Source organism: Nannobrachium achirus (genome assembly GCF_963921795.1).
Source record: "Nannobrachium achirus genome assembly, chromosome: 4".
Taxonomy (NCBI): Eukaryota; Metazoa; Chordata; class Actinopteri; order Myctophiformes; family Myctophidae; genus Nannobrachium; species Nannobrachium achirus.
In genome coordinates, this window is record NC_137813.1 from 26,266,912 (window position 1) to 26,283,258 (window position 16,347).

Below are 16,347 nucleotides of genomic sequence, written 5' to 3' on the forward strand. Positions count from 1 at the left end.
CCAGTTCTATTCTGGTTACATCCTGACAAAACTTTTAAAATATGATCATATTTATTATATTATATGGTTTCATATGGTGTCATAGTGATGATAGTTCTAACAAGATAACAATTGGTTTATGGTGATGATTTGTATATTTCTTAATTGTAAGTTAATTAGAGGTATACGTCCATATATGGGCATGCTGTAACTCATTTAATGCCACCCTTTCACCACTAGAGGGTGCCCAGTGTGCCATAGAAAATCCCATAGAGATATGCTGGTATATGCAGAAGCCCTGCAGCCATGACTTGCCTGAACACTTTCCTTTGTGCATGTACAGGAAGAGGATGAAGTTAGCTTGAAGTTAGCTATTGGCTACCAAGCATTTTAAAAGCCTTATTTTCGTCAACTTAGCCATGATTAAACCTTGCACACCTCATGCATGGGAAAAAAACAGAGAAGAATGAGCTCTAAAAAATCCAATGCAATCCTGGATTGCCCGGGACCCCTAGGGGGTCCTCAGAGTTACTACAGGGGGTCCTCAAAATCTTTGTGTTATAGAAACCTTTTTTCTACTTTTTTTTATTAACCACTTGAACCCTAACGTCCATATTCTGAGAACTTTAGCCAAATATGATTTATTAAGTATTGACAGTTCAAGTGTTTAAATATCTGAAAACATTAATTTACATGAATCCAAAATACACTGATGATTGTGCTGTCAAACAATGAAACTATAATATGGAATCTAAGATAAGGTTGTCACTGCTTCATCTCTCTCTCAACTAAGGGGTCCTTGGCCTGAACACATTGAAGACCCCTGATATAAACAGATATAAATATCATTTTTGTGCTTTGTGTTGATGGTGATTTGTTTTCTTCATAAAGATGTTTTGTAATTACTCAACATTTTGATTTGTGAATATCATTTCATTATCCAAAAAGTTTGGGAACTTTAGGCCTAGTGCAAGTGATGATAGCTATTTTATTATTATTAATTTAAACACAATGTATTCCATTGCATCCAATCTCTGACTCTTTTACAATCTTTTACAATAGTCACATTATTCATTACAAACACATGCATGCATATCAATTAAAAGGTGCAACATTCAGAAGGGATTTGTAACAGGAGAGAGAGATTTTCCAATATCAACCGGACATTTTAAATAACATCTACATACACGGCAGGGGTCATCGCTTGTGGTGGGCATTTTTTGTCAAAATTCTATTTTTGCCATAGACTTACATAGTGTAACCGAAAAACATATAAAGGGATAGCCCTGAATGTCCAAAACAGGTCTGTAACTTTCAGATTTATGCGGGTCCTTGCAAATAAAACATTTGAGAACCACTCAATATGGACTCCTAATATGCCATACATAATGATGTTGTAGTAAATCAGTGTCATATTTTGAAGACCTATCACAGTAATTTGGGATTATTACCCTAACCTTAACACAAAATAAGAACATTATAATGGTGTGTAAAACAGAAAATCTCAAATTTTCCACACAGACAAGACCAGGTCTTTGCCACGGACACATTTGTCTGTGTACGGACATGTTGATGACCCCTGCTACACGGTATAGCTCTGGGGCAAGTGGCTGATGAGTGGACAATATAAGGGTAGAGCAGTAGCTGACTGTGTCCTGGAAAGTGTCATGTTTGAAAGGGGCAAACATTTGACTCTTAATGAAAGTAGTGGTACTGGCATGTCGGCAGACAACAGAGAATCATTCAAACGAAGTGACACATGAAAGACAGAGAGTTGTCAGAGATGAAAATGTTGCAAACATCAGCCGAAATGTATAGAACTGAGGTTTGTATGTATGTTTTGTAATAATAATCAAAACCTGCAAAGTAACTACAGTACTAAAGTTTTCAAATAAATGTAGTGGAGTAAAAGTACAATATTTGGATCTGAGATGTAGTGGAGTAGAAGTAAAAGTACTGTAAATTTGGAATACTCAAGTAAAGTACGAATACCTCAAAAGTGTACTTAAGTAAATGTAATTAGTTACTTTACACCACTGCCCCTTAACCCCTTCATGCCAGTATGACACCACCATGTCTGATGGCCAAATGAAGAAGACATTTAGAGAAAAAGTAACGCACATCCTCCTGTTCTTGGTGCTGAGCTAAAAACTGACAGTGCAGTAGTACTAGAAAGAAACAAAATAGCTCGCACTCACTTTCTCTGTAGCTCCAATTATTTTATTTAGCAAACAGCAAGAAGATAATCTATCTTCTTGCTGTTTGCTAAATAAAATAATTGGAGCTACAGAGAAAGTGAGTGCGAGCTATTTTGTTTCTTTCAAATGAAGAAGACAGCCAGCAATGCCAAGCTGAGACGCTACCTCCCCGACTTCACCTTCACGCCTTTTAAAGAAGGTCAAAATTATTTTTCTTACATTTATTTCAGGTTCAATTTAGGTTTCCGGCATTTGACGAGGTGCGGTGAGAATGTATGAGTGAGGTTACAATACGCTGTTAATGTGATTTTAACGACAGTCATTACAAACATGTAGTGAGTGTTGTCTCATTGTTGTTTTATTTGGATATGCATGAGATGTTTTTGATGAGGTGTCAAGGAAATATCTCTTTTCCTTGACACGGCATCTAGTTGTGCCGCTCCACACTCTGCATAAAAGCGTATAGCGCATCATGTAGCCTGTGGGCATCACATAACTTGTTTCTCTACCTGTTCTCTTTCAGGTGTCAAAAAGACCTGTGATTGGTTTGTGGCCAACTATGACATAGCTCGCACATAGTTCATCATCCAATACAAGCGATTAAACATTTTGGTTGAGATGGCAAACACCAGTATTCTCAAAATATTTTGTTTTGTTACACAGTATGTAAAGTAAAGTAAAAATATGATCATATTTATTATATTATAAGGTTTCATATGGTGTCATAGTGATGATAGTTCTAACAAGATAACAATTGGTTTATGGTGATGATTTGTATATTTCTTAATTGCGACCGTCAGGGAGCAGTTTACTATGAAAACCTCCACCGGCCGTCCGTCCGTCCGTCCGTCCGTCCGTCCGTCCGTCCGTCCGTCACACCTTTGTGACCATCAACAAACGTCACACCTTTGTTGATGTTTAAATCGAAGAGTCTTGGTCAAATACTTCTGTTGGTTTCTGCACTGATCATTTATACAATTCAGCTGTGTTTGCTCGTGTCATCATGATGAGGTCATAAATCAGCCATGCCCAAATATAGATTTTACGGGTTTACATGCTTACTCAGTTATTCGTTATGTGAAAGTCCTATGACGTCTATGATATCTGACATCATCATACATACATTCCCTTTTATGCCCATAAATGGAGATCCCCTCTGTAGAACCAGCCACTGACATCACTGTAATGTCAGGGGAACCAAATCCCTTTTATGCCCATATATGGAGATCCCTGTGATGCCAGGGGAACCAAATCCCTTTTATGCCCATATATGGAGATATGGAGATCCCCGTGTTGCCAGGGTAACCAAATCCATTTTATGCCCATATATGGAGATCCCTGTGATGCCAGGGGAACCAAATCCCTTTTACGCCCATATATGGAGATCCCTTATGTCATCAATATTAAGCCCATATCTGTGAATATCTTTGGGTACCAGATGTCTCCATATATGGTTAAATGGTCCGATATACATCACTGGCCAGAAGACCAAGAAATGGTGCAACCTCGCCCTTTGCTTTTCTCCCTATAGGCATCTTACTGGTAGGTAGTTTAATGAGGAATGCAGTATGGTGGTAGGTAGGTAGTTATGGCCTTTGATGTAAGATTTTCACTTTCTAGGATAACTATATTTGCTATTCCCAGATGATGCCCTTTTAGGGTACCCCTCATGCCCATATATGGAGATCCCCAGGCTTTACTAATTAACATAAGTTTTATGCCCATATATGGAGATCATTGTCCCAATGTCATCAGATATATGGGCATAAATGGACACAGGCAAACTAGATGGGCTGTATGGATATCCAGATGTGTGATGTAAGTGTTTTATTCCAAATGTGGCACCCCACAGACATATTTCCAGAAACAAAATCCCTTTCATGCCCATATATGGAGATTTCTAATGTCATCAATCCCAGGCCCTGTAAAAAACATGGTTGCTATGGTATGAGCAACTTATGTCTCCATATATGGAGATTCAACTTCAATGAGTAACCATGGCAAACTGTCAACTGCCCGTATGTCTTGATAATTGGTAAAACAAACTTTTGGCCTATTTGTGGAGATAAGCGACCAACGGTCGCTTATCTCCCGATTAGGGAGTCTACTGGTTGTAAGTTAATTAGAGGTATATGTCCATATATGGGCATGCTGCTATAATGGTTTTAAGAGGTGTGCATTCAAAGTTGGAAAAGAATACCATGAGGGATATATTTATGGATGTATAAAGGATCGTCATATGAAGCTTGACCAATCAATATGTAATATAGTGAACCACACTTAACGTTCACGATTAGACATTTAGAAGTCAGGTTTAGGGGATAGGATTAGACATTTAGAAGTTGTCAGAGGATGGCCGACGCATGCAGGAACACTCAAATTCAACTGGGTTTTTGCTCACAATATTCCCCAATGGTCTGGCCACGATATAGGCCAGGGGTCTTCAACAGGGGGTCCGGGACCCCTAGGGGGTCCTCAGAGTTACTACAGGGGGTCCTCAAAATCTTTGTGTTATAGAAACCTTTTTTTCTCCTTTTTTTATTAACCACTTGAACCCTAACATCCATATTCTGAGAACTTTGGCCAAATATAGCAGATCTACAAGCTTCAACGCCTCGCACTGCGAGGCGTTGGAGCTTGTAGATCGGCTATTTTTGGCAAAGACGTTTGGTGTAGAGGGGAAAAAGAGCAGACTAAGTACAGAGTGAAAGGTCAAGTTTATTAAGTATTGACAGTTCAAGTGTTTAACAGGCCGGGAACACATTTTGCTGTTTGGGAGGGGCTTACAGTACATGTACAGTATGTACATATTTGTTTTGTAGGCTAATTTCTGATTTAGCCCTATTCTATAGGTTAGGCCTAAATGGGTTAAATATCTGAAAACATGAATTTACATGAATCCAAAATACACTGATGATTGTGCTAAAACTATAATATGGAATCTATGATAAGGTTGTCACTGCTTCATCTCTCTCTCTCAACTATAAGGGGTCCTTGGCCTGAAAACATTGAAGACCCCTGATATAAACAGATATAAATATCATTTTTGTGCTTTGTGTTGATGGTGATTTTTTCTTCTTCTTTTCATAAAGATGTTTTGTAATTACTCAACATTTTGATTTGTGAATATCATTTCATTATCAAAAAAGTTTGGGAACTTTAGGCCTAGTGCAAGTGATGATAGCTATTTCATTATTATTAATTTAAACACAATGTATTCCATTGCATCCAAACTCTGACTCTTTACAATCTTTTACAATAGTCACATTATTCATTACAAACACATGCACGCATATCAATTAAAAGGTGCAACATTCACAAGGGATTTGACATTTTGATTAGTGAATATCATTTCATTATCAAAAAAGTTTCTTGGGAACTTTAGGCCTAGTGCAAGTGATGATAGCTATTTCATTATTATTAATTTAAACACAATGTATTCCATTGCATCCTCTGACTCTACAATCTTTTACAATAGTCACATTATTCATTACAAACACATGCACGCATATTAATTAAGTGCATGTGGGTGCAACATTCAGAAGGGATTTGTAATGAGAGAGAGAGATTTTCCAATATCAACAGGACATTTTAAATAACATCTACATACACGGCAGGGGTCATCGTTGGCTTGTGGTGGGCATTTTTTGTCAAAATTCTATTTTTGCCATAGACTTACATAGTGTAACCGAAAAACATATAAAGGGATAGCCCTGAATGTCCAAAACAGGTCTGTAACTTTCAGATTTATGCGGGTCCTTGCAAATAAAACGTTTGAGAACCACTCAATATGGACTCCTAATATGCCATACATAATGGTGTTGTAGTAAATCAGTGTCATATTTTGAAGACCTATCACAGTAATTTGGGATTATTACCCTAACCTTAACACAAAATAAGAACATTATAATGGTGTGTAAAACAGAAAATCTCAAATTTGCCACACAGACAAGACCAGGTCTTTGCCACGGACACATTTGTCTGTGTACGGACATGTTGATGACCCCTGCTACACGGTATAGCTCTGGGGCAAGTGGCTGATGAGTGGACAATATAAGGGTAGAGCAGTAGCTGACTGTGTCCTGGAAAGTGTCATGTTTGAAAGGGGCAAACATTTGACTCTTAATGAAAGTAGTGGTACTGGCATGTCGGCAGACAACAGAGAATCATTCAAACGAAGTGACACATGAAAAAAAAACAAAGAAAATACGAGCATACTGTAAATCTCCAGGAGCACTCTTCACTTAATTTTACTAATGAATCCTTTTTTCTATTGTTTCCCATTTTTTCAACATAACGAGAAAGGACGAAAGGTCTGTCTGTCCGTCCATCCGAGTAACAGGTAACGACCTCGTGTTGGTATTCCCAGATATGGGCTTAATATTGATGACATCAAGGATCTCCATATATTGGCATAAAAGGGATTCTGTTAGTGTGGTTCCCCTAACAGGGCATCATCTGGATCTGGGAGCGTCCATATGGGCATCACCAAATATCACCTACAGTCGCAATAAGAACACCAAACACACGTTATGTTGGCACAATTTATTTGTGCCGACATGTTGAGTACTGTGGACATTAAAGTGCACACAAGTTGAAAAAGCACGCATCCTCTTGCGCTTTGACAGACCCCTAGCCCCACATCCACTTTTGCTTTGAATGAGCCCAACCAGCATGCCCACGTGGGACCCCTATGGTTTCAACGCGGGCTACTCTGCATCCTCTTTTCTTTTGAGAAGGTACGCAGAATATGTTGACAAGCCTCTTTTGCTTTGAGAAGACATGCATTTTCTTTTGCTTTGAGAAGGCACACATCCACTTATGCTTTGAATGAGCCCAACCAGCGTGCCCACATGGGACACCTATGGTTTCAATGCGGGCTACCTGGGTACCACTCATCCTCTTTTGCTTTGAGAATGTGGAACCGGGCAATATCTGAGGTCAGGTGTGAACCAACACGGCACATTCATACAGTACAAGAAATTTGTGCCCCTCACCCTTTCTGAGAATACATATATATATACTGTATAATTAATAATATTTCAAAATACAAAATACAATTAGTATTAAACAAATAGAAGTGAAATTCTTATTGCCTGCTGTGAAAAGAATGAAAATATGAAAAATGCAAATGAAAATATTTCTCCTTTTGGTTCCTAGTTTTGAAAATAAAAATTAAATAACCAAAACATCCAACTATAAATCGGATATACAGAATCTATTTCTGTTCTGTAATTAAATGGTCAAAACCTCCTTGTATACAACACTGCTAGAATGCACTCTGTCCAGGTGCCAACCTGCGCCTTGTGCACTCGTGGCCATGTATTCCCATACCTACATAGTAGATCTACAAGCTCACAGGGCTATGTCTTTTGCTATACTTTTGTGTGACACTGTAGTGTGCAAGGCCAAAAAAAATGATATAAAAAGTTGTATTACAGAGATACAAGGTTTATGCCCGACAAGGCAGATATATCCTGCTGCATTGGTCACCGCCCCTTCAGTGGTGTCAGTTGAGTCCTTTGAAAGCTGCTAAAACTCTGTTTTGCAAGCACTTCATCTTGTCATCTTAAGGATTTTTGACTATGTACACAATGACTATGACTCAGTGACAACCACCTGGCCGTAGAAACAGGCAGACACAAGCAGAACTGGCTGTCTAGAGAAGACAGACTGCTCTGCTCTCACTTCCTGTTACAATGTGACAAATATAAAGACATTAGAGCATTGCATTCTTCCCTAAAATGAAAGAAATATATAAAGGGTATAATTACACCATTAAGTCATTGCTTAAATATGTTCTGGGAGCACCTTTTCGGCACAATATGTGTGGAGTTGTCTTCAACTGAGGGACCTCCAGTGGTCAGAAAAGCCAAGCACAAAATTCACTAAAACTGTTGCATATCACTGTTGTCATAGCCTTATTGTTTGAGAGAGAGAGAGAGAGAGAGAGAGAGAGAGAGAGAGAGAGAGAATTATATGGTCCTACAGAAGCAATTATCTTGGTTTTGCAACATTTTTGTACAGCTACCGGTATATGACAGAGAAACACGATCTGTTCATTATTTGGACAAAGCTTGTCTTTCTTGAATACCTGCTTTCCTCCCTAAAGTTTGCAGATACACAATGGGCCGCCCCACAACTCCAACTATGGCTACTCGCATGCTAAAAGAATGATTGATGTCCAGAACAGGTGAGCTGCACAGAGCAAACAGGGTGTGGAGGGGACACACAGATTAATCTGACATGCATTCATATTCAACAAAAACAACAGCAATCGTAGACAGGCTCGAACGATGCATTATCACCATAAGCTTTGTTAAACAGGGTTGTCCTATGCATTGTGTATTACCAACCATGCGAATCTTCCAGGGTGTGGTGGAGTGGACACACAAGTTAATCTGACATGGATTAATTTTACAGTCCTTCAGAAGTGTGTGTGTGTGTGTGTGTGTGTGTGTGTGTGTGTGTGTGTGTGTGTGTGTGTGTGTGTGTGTGTGTGCGCGCGCACGTGTGCGTGCACGTGTGCGTGCGCGCGGCGCGCACGCGAATGTTCACAGGGCGTACTTTCGGACCACAAGACAATTTCAACATAGAATATAGCTATAGTACTCTTAGGCTGCATTTTAATAATTATGTTGCAAATATTGATGCTGCACTTTTATTGACCTGTACCTACATGGGAAAACATGAACTGTCTTCTAGGCGTGCCAGAGCCCCACACATTCAGAGTTCCTTCCTTCCTCTGTGGGTAAGACAGGGGAAAAAAAAACATTGTCATTTTATTTTTCATGGTCTTTGTGTTTACTCCAAAGTACAGTTACACTAGTGTGTGTGTGTGTGTGTGTGTGTGTGTGTGTGTGTGTGTGTGTGTGTGTGTGTGTGTGTGTGTGTGTGTGTGTGTGTGTGTGTGTGCGTGTGTGTGTGTTTTTGGAGCTGTGTGAAGCACAGGCTCCCTATACGTGGCTGTGTGGGTCTGTGTGTGTGTGTGTGTGTGTGTGTGTGTGTGTGTGTCTGTGTGTATGTAGCCTGAACTTCCTAAACTTCGGCACGCCACTAGTCCCACAGTTTTGCCACCACACACTCGCGCCATATGTCAAATCGACCGGCTTACTCGGGAATCGTGGGCTATTACTTTTCTAAGAGAAAGGTTCTATAGTTTAATTGATATTAATTTATTAGTGAATAAATTTTCCCCATTGACTTATAATGGGAATTGCAAAAACTCACATTCAATTATTTGTCTCTCGCAAACCATAGGGGCTAGAGTTTCAAGACTTGGAGAGGAGGTTCATAATGATTTCAAGGATTAAATAAAAAATAATTGTGTCATTTGGCCGCATGGTGGCGCCATAACACCCCACTTTACGTTTTGGCCTGTAACTCTTGAACCGTAGGTCGGAAAATTAAAAATATTTTTTCCCTGGATTCCTTGGGTCATGACGCATCTCCCCATATAGGCCACGCCCATTTGCGCCATGATAGATTTTCCGCCATCTTGAATTTTCTCCAAAACACACTTTTTGCTCCTTTTCCTACATATTTTCTTCAAATGTCACAAAAATCGGTACACACACACACACACACACACACACACACACACACACACACACACACACACACACACACACACACACACACACACACACACACACACACACACACACACACACACACACACACACAGCTCCACTTTTTTTACTATGTTGAAATTGTGTGTTTTTTTTACTATGTTGAAATTGTCGTGTGGTCCGAACACATTAGTTGGGATGACTGCTGTGTATCGACACCCATACTGCTGAAAGTACGCCTTGTGAACATACGCGTGCACACACACACACACACACACACTTCTGAAGGACTGCTGTTTTTGTTGAAGATGAATGCATGTCAGATTAACCCATGTGTCCCCTCCACACCCTGGGAGATTCACATGGTAACACGCAATGACAATCCTGTTTAACAAAGCTTATGGTGACAATGCATCATTCGAGCATTTGATTAATGGTCATAGGTTTGGATACAAGTATTGGGCCTTTGAAGTCCAGTAATTCTGCAATCGTATCCACAACACATTTGATGGAGACCTCATTCTCTTCCCCCACTGTGTGACCGAGAGACAAGAAAGTTATACACATGCACACAGTGACAGTCTCTTATACAACATGTGTAAACGAACATGGCAAAGTGTATATAAATGTAATATATATACATAATAAAATGTATTTGAGCAAATTTCAAGATTTTCAATTTCAAGAAATCGCAAAGTGTGTGTGCCCTAGCTTTAGTTGTGGGGTTTAGCCATTAGACTTTACAATACATCTACTATTGACATGGTCTAAACAATATGACTGACACAATATGTCCATATATGGGCATTCCCACCACTAAAATGTGGAACGCCCTACCAAAGGCATTAAAGGAGTCTAAATCACTAAGTTCCTTTAAGACCACTCTGAAAAACCACTCACAGGCGGCTGCCACTCGAAACTGGTAACAATAATAGCCTAACCTTACCCTCCCCCTGACCCTTCTACTGTACTTGTAAACACATTTTAATTTGCATAGTTTTTTTGTTTTTGTTTACAACTGTTTTTCTGATGATATCTACTACATAGTACTGTGTTCTATCTGTCTGTCATTCAATGATAAATGAGTTAAAGAGAAGGATCTCAGTCAAAACAAGCTAAGGCTTACCTGAGTTTCCTTTTAGTTGACCTTGTACCACTAAACTGTACATTTTCCTACGCAAACTTCTAATAAATACTTCAATGAATCAATCAATACAGGGAGGTGAAGCAGTGAACAGTCGATGCCAGTGTTATCACTTCCCACATTCACGCAAGCTAACACTGAGGGACTCATTTGAGGCAATGTGAGGTTCAGTGTCTTGCTCTACTACGACATGTGGACAGGAGGAGCCGGGATTCGAACCGCCGATCCACAGATAATTGGATGACCTGCTCCTCAGCCACAGCCGCCCTCTGGTTCTAGCACACTAAGAGACCCATCTCTTCAAAACTAGCATAGAACACAGGACAGCCAATCATGGTATCACAAATCTAGTAGGTAACTGAGAAACCCATCTCTTCAAAACTAGCATAGAACACAGGACAGCCAATCATGGTATCACAAATCTAGTAGGTAACTGATTCTGATGTGTAACACGCATTCACAGACACAGGTGTCACAAGGCCCATCACAACATATGATTGGTTTGTGGACAACTACCACTTTGTTTAATGAGTGATTAGACATACTATAAACTCTCAGCATTCTACACAGCTGTTTTCGACTTGGTTCATAAGATATGGACACTTCTGCACACAGTACAATAGGTCCAGTGACAGTCCTGCGCCATACTTCCACTGGGTATTTGAACTAACTAAGACATATGGCAGAATTAATTCCATATGAAATACAGTATTGACCCAACTGTATTTAGTGTTTGTCTTCCTCCTCTTGCTATTTCTCCATTTCCTCCTTTTACTTGTTCCACTTCCAATTGCCCGTTTGGACCATTAGTAAGGGAAAGTTAGCCTATTGCTAGACCAATCTGAGAACTAAATCTAAATCACTAGCTTTCTTCACAAATGTGTTCATAAAGGTGTCTACTATCACCTCTCAAACCCAACTACCTTGACATACTTTGTGGGAGCCAATCAAAGTTATTGAGTATCCCGAGGGCCTGGGATTAAAGGGGGGGGAAATAAAAAATGGCCAATATGAACGTATGAGGTGTGTAATTTGGGTATTTTTGGGCTGCTGAATCCATTCCAACCATTCGTTTTCAGTGAAAATGACTCCTTGGCCATAAAATTGGCCACCCCTACTTTTGTGTGGGGTCCGCTCACTATCCCAACGGGCCGCTGTTCCGACTAGCGTCGGCAGGTTAGTTACTGAGGTACGGTTACTGAGGTTAAGTCTAGGGTTAGGGGTAGAGTTAGGGTTAGTTTTAGTGTCGGAATACCGGCCCGTCGGCACACTGATGCGGACCCCTTTTGTGTGTCTATGAGACATACTATTGGCAATAAAAACAAAGGTTGGAGTAGGGTTTGAATTCATGAAAACTATTCAAGATCAGGTGGGTAAGCACACATCATGACACACAGGATAACATGATACAATCTGACAAGGAACACTCAAACACAGGGTTTAACATAGGGACTAACAGGACACAGGTGAACTCGAATGACATGATTGGCTAAGCCTTAGCCAATTAGGCCTTTTTTATGGCCAAGGAGTCATTTTTACTGATAACTAATGGTTGGAATGGATTCAGCAGCCCAACAATACACACCTCATACGTTCATATTGGCCATTTTTAATCCCAGGCCCTGGGTATCCCGATACCCCCAACTTTGATTGTCTCCCACAAAGTATGTCAAGGGGGTTGGGTTTGACAAAGTTCAGAGGTTATAGTAGACACCTTTATGAACACATTTGTGAAGAAAGCTAGTGATTTAGATTTAGTTCCCAGATTGGTCTAGCAATAGGCTAACTTTCCCTTACTACGTTGCTGCACAGCAGCTATATAAAATAAAGTGATTTTGTTTATAGCGGGATATAAATACAACAGAAATACATGTGATATAGCCTATCATAACATTATTTCATTTTCCATACTTGAACTGATGTCCAAAGATGGTGCCTGGCATTCCATTTTAGAAGGATGGAGATTGCTATACAGCAGCACAGCAATGGGATTAATAGCATAAAACAGATTAAGTAAACAAGGCAATATTGAGCACAATATTAAGGAATTTTGTTTTGCTTCAATTGCAAGCTGCCTTTAAGGCCTGTTTAAGGAAATGTATTGAATGATTAAAAAAATAGCCTACGTTGTTATGTGGAGAAATGCTGACACCTTGTGGTTGTGCATTAGGCTTAGATTCAATACAAGATTTTAACTAGTTTGGACTAGGAGTTGTTAACAATAGTCACACTTTAATAGACAGATGTCTGTGTTTTGTCTAGTTACTTGGCTGGTTCGAGTCCTGGCCATGACACGATGGTTTTACAATTATTTAGGCAACAGGCATTCATGTCTATAAGTGTTTGAGTTACATGTTTGAGTGAAGAATTGAACAGCTGCCAACATTTCTTTCAGAAAAGAAGCTCCTGCGGGCAGCATTTCAGCTGCCATCAGGAACCCAAACAAATTCTATAGTGGAAGTCAGGCAGCATGACCAAAACGTTGTCTAAATACAGTTGTCCTTATTGTGCAAGTGTAGACGTTTTGCAGGTCATTTTATTGTACTTTGACATTCTGATCCCTGCCTATATGCACCAGTCTGTCTCTGAGCTGATCAGGTGTGCATAAGAAGACCTTGCTTACTTACTTCCCAAATCTTGAAAGGGTGTCGTGTCACAAATCCTCACAGACACAAAACTGTGAACAATTCTGTGTACAAATGAACAAACTGACATCAGAATTTGACGGTACATTTTTGGAGGTAAGACACAAGTCAAGTTGGTTTAGTAACCCTTTCCTCCATAGGCTATTGACATAGTAGGCTACAGTGCTAGTTGAAATGCAGGAGGTGTTTACATTACCTAAAGGTTGACATGGAGATTGTTGAAATTCAATGTGATATTGAAAATCATTCAAACAATTTAACAGTACCGGTAAATCTAAATGTGAATAATTCATTGAAATATCCAGAAGAGAAGATATCAATTGTAAACTTTATTTTTCCTAACATTTTGGCATTCTTACAAATGTTTTCCTAATATTTTGGCATTTATTACACAGCTATCTGTATTTTTTTCTTCTTCTTTTTTCCCCTTATTTAGTAGCCTTTAGTAGCCTTTAGTAGACAGAAACACCTAAAGTAAATGATAAAACATCATTTTCTCCAGATCTCTGGTTGGTTACCAGCTATTTTAGCATTTATTTTTGTAATTTTTGAGAAAACTTAAAAGTGTGTCTGTGTTGTGTGAACTACTTTAGAAGAATTTGTAGTATCGGCCTCAGATGGGTTAAACACCCACAATCCACATATGGAAACCAGTTGGAAAGACCAACGAGTCCCCCCCCCCCCCCCCCCCCTTTGACCCCACCTACAAGGTGGGTGGGGTCAAAAGGAGGGAACCAAAAACCAGTTCTGGTTTAGATCAGGGTCGGATCTAGCCTGTAGTACTGGGGGGGGGGGGGGGGGGGGGCAAGAAGAAACCCTGCAAACCCCCCGAAATACATAGAAAACTATGAATTTTGGCACAGTTACTGTACACACACAATACAAACACAACAGGTCTTACACCTGCATCAAGCTACTCATCACACTAACTGCATCATCAAAGGTTGAGAACCACTGGTTTAGATCACTGTTTCCCAAACAGTGGGTTGGGACCCATTTGTGGGTCACGGAAAAAGAAAAATATGGGTCCCTTAATTTTTGGTTTCCTACATTTTGTTTTTAATTAGTATTATTTCAAACATTTTCAATAAACATTTCCAAATATATATATAAAAAAAAAGCGCCACGGTGTGAGCTTGTAGATCTGCTATTTTCACTGTTTGGATCCCTGGGCAAACGTCTAGTCTCTCTTTTGGGTCACAAGCTAAAATGTTTGGGAACCACTGGTTTAGATGACCTAAAACCAATCTTATCAGACTTGCATGTGCAGAGCATTCTTTGCTAAGGGTGTCAATTGAACCTGAGTCAGCAGATGAGGGTCTGTAGATATCCACTACAATCATTGACATAGTTCCAAACGGAACCTTTGGAACTCAAGCCACTCAAAGCACTTAGGATGGATGTGAGACAGCAATAAAAACATGTAGAAGAATGACTTGATTTAGTATACAATATACACACAATAACTGATCTGTCGCTGTAAATTAATTGAAGTTTAAAAGGGCCACTTCAGAATGCCTGGTATTCTTTTTGAGCCACGTTTCACCTAATACCAGAATGTCAGGATTAGTCTGTTATCTACATTGTCAAAATTAAGGACTAGACTTCTAATATTTAAGAGAATTATTTATCCCAAACCCCTTTCGATTATTACAGATCAATTTGGCAAGTGGTGTGTCTGGATTGGGAGTAAAGATGTTGACAGATGGCTGAAGGGGAATTTTAATTAGATTGCATGAAAATTATTACTGTAACAGTAATATGCAGTGTCAAGCGGGTACTTTACATCTTACATCAACATACATTCATCCTGTATAGGCTCTCTGTCTAACAGGTCATATTCCTAGGCCCTATAGTGAAATAATACAAACACACACCTAGAAATGCACTATAAGATTCTCGCCGTACAATGATCAGTTGCTGTTCTGCCTCTTTCACTCAACAAGTGATAAATCAGAGACTCTCTGCAGTTTGGTTCAGCATATCTTGACTACTTTTAAGCTCCATTGACTATACAGTACAGACCCACTCTATGCCAGCTGAGTGTACACCCATGCCCTCCCAGTCGCCATGCCTTCCTGCCACAGCCCAATGTGTCTATCAGCTGAGACCTGTGCTGGAGAGTCTGATTCGCTCTCGTCCTCTCAGTCTATTTATACTTTTTATTCAGCCGTTGCTAAATCATTGTTCACCGGATTTCTCCATTTCTGTTTCTCACTTTCTTCCTCAATTTGTTTCTCAAATTGGAGACATTTGGCATTACCCAAATGTTGTTTGTCCAGCCTAGTTCTCCCATCATCACTATAAAGATTGTTTTAACCAAACTGAAATGCAGATGTCATTTGTGAACATAAAACAATCAGTTATGATCAATTCCACGTTTCTATTAGAATAAACAACTACTTCCATCAAACATACAGTATTTAAGCATCAGATCACAGATCTCTTCTCCTCCATTCCATCATCAGATGTTGCACACACACATATCATTTAGTTAGTTTCATCCTTCAGCATGATCAATTGATGATCCTGTCACCAAGATAGCAATACAAGCTTTACACATACAGCATTATGCAGAAAAGTGATTTGATTCATTCTTCGTTGTTGTTAAGCTTATACAGTATATATAAGCAAGGATGAGCCTGTGACTGTGCTATACTCTTTCCTGTTCTTCTTTTCTTTGACCATCGTTTAGTAGGCCTAATAGGCAGACATGGAGACCTCATAATCACCTGCCCTGGGCTGGGATTTGTCATAAGGGGTCCAAGGTATCCAAGGTTAAGAGAAGCAGCTAGGGTTCAAAGGCTGAT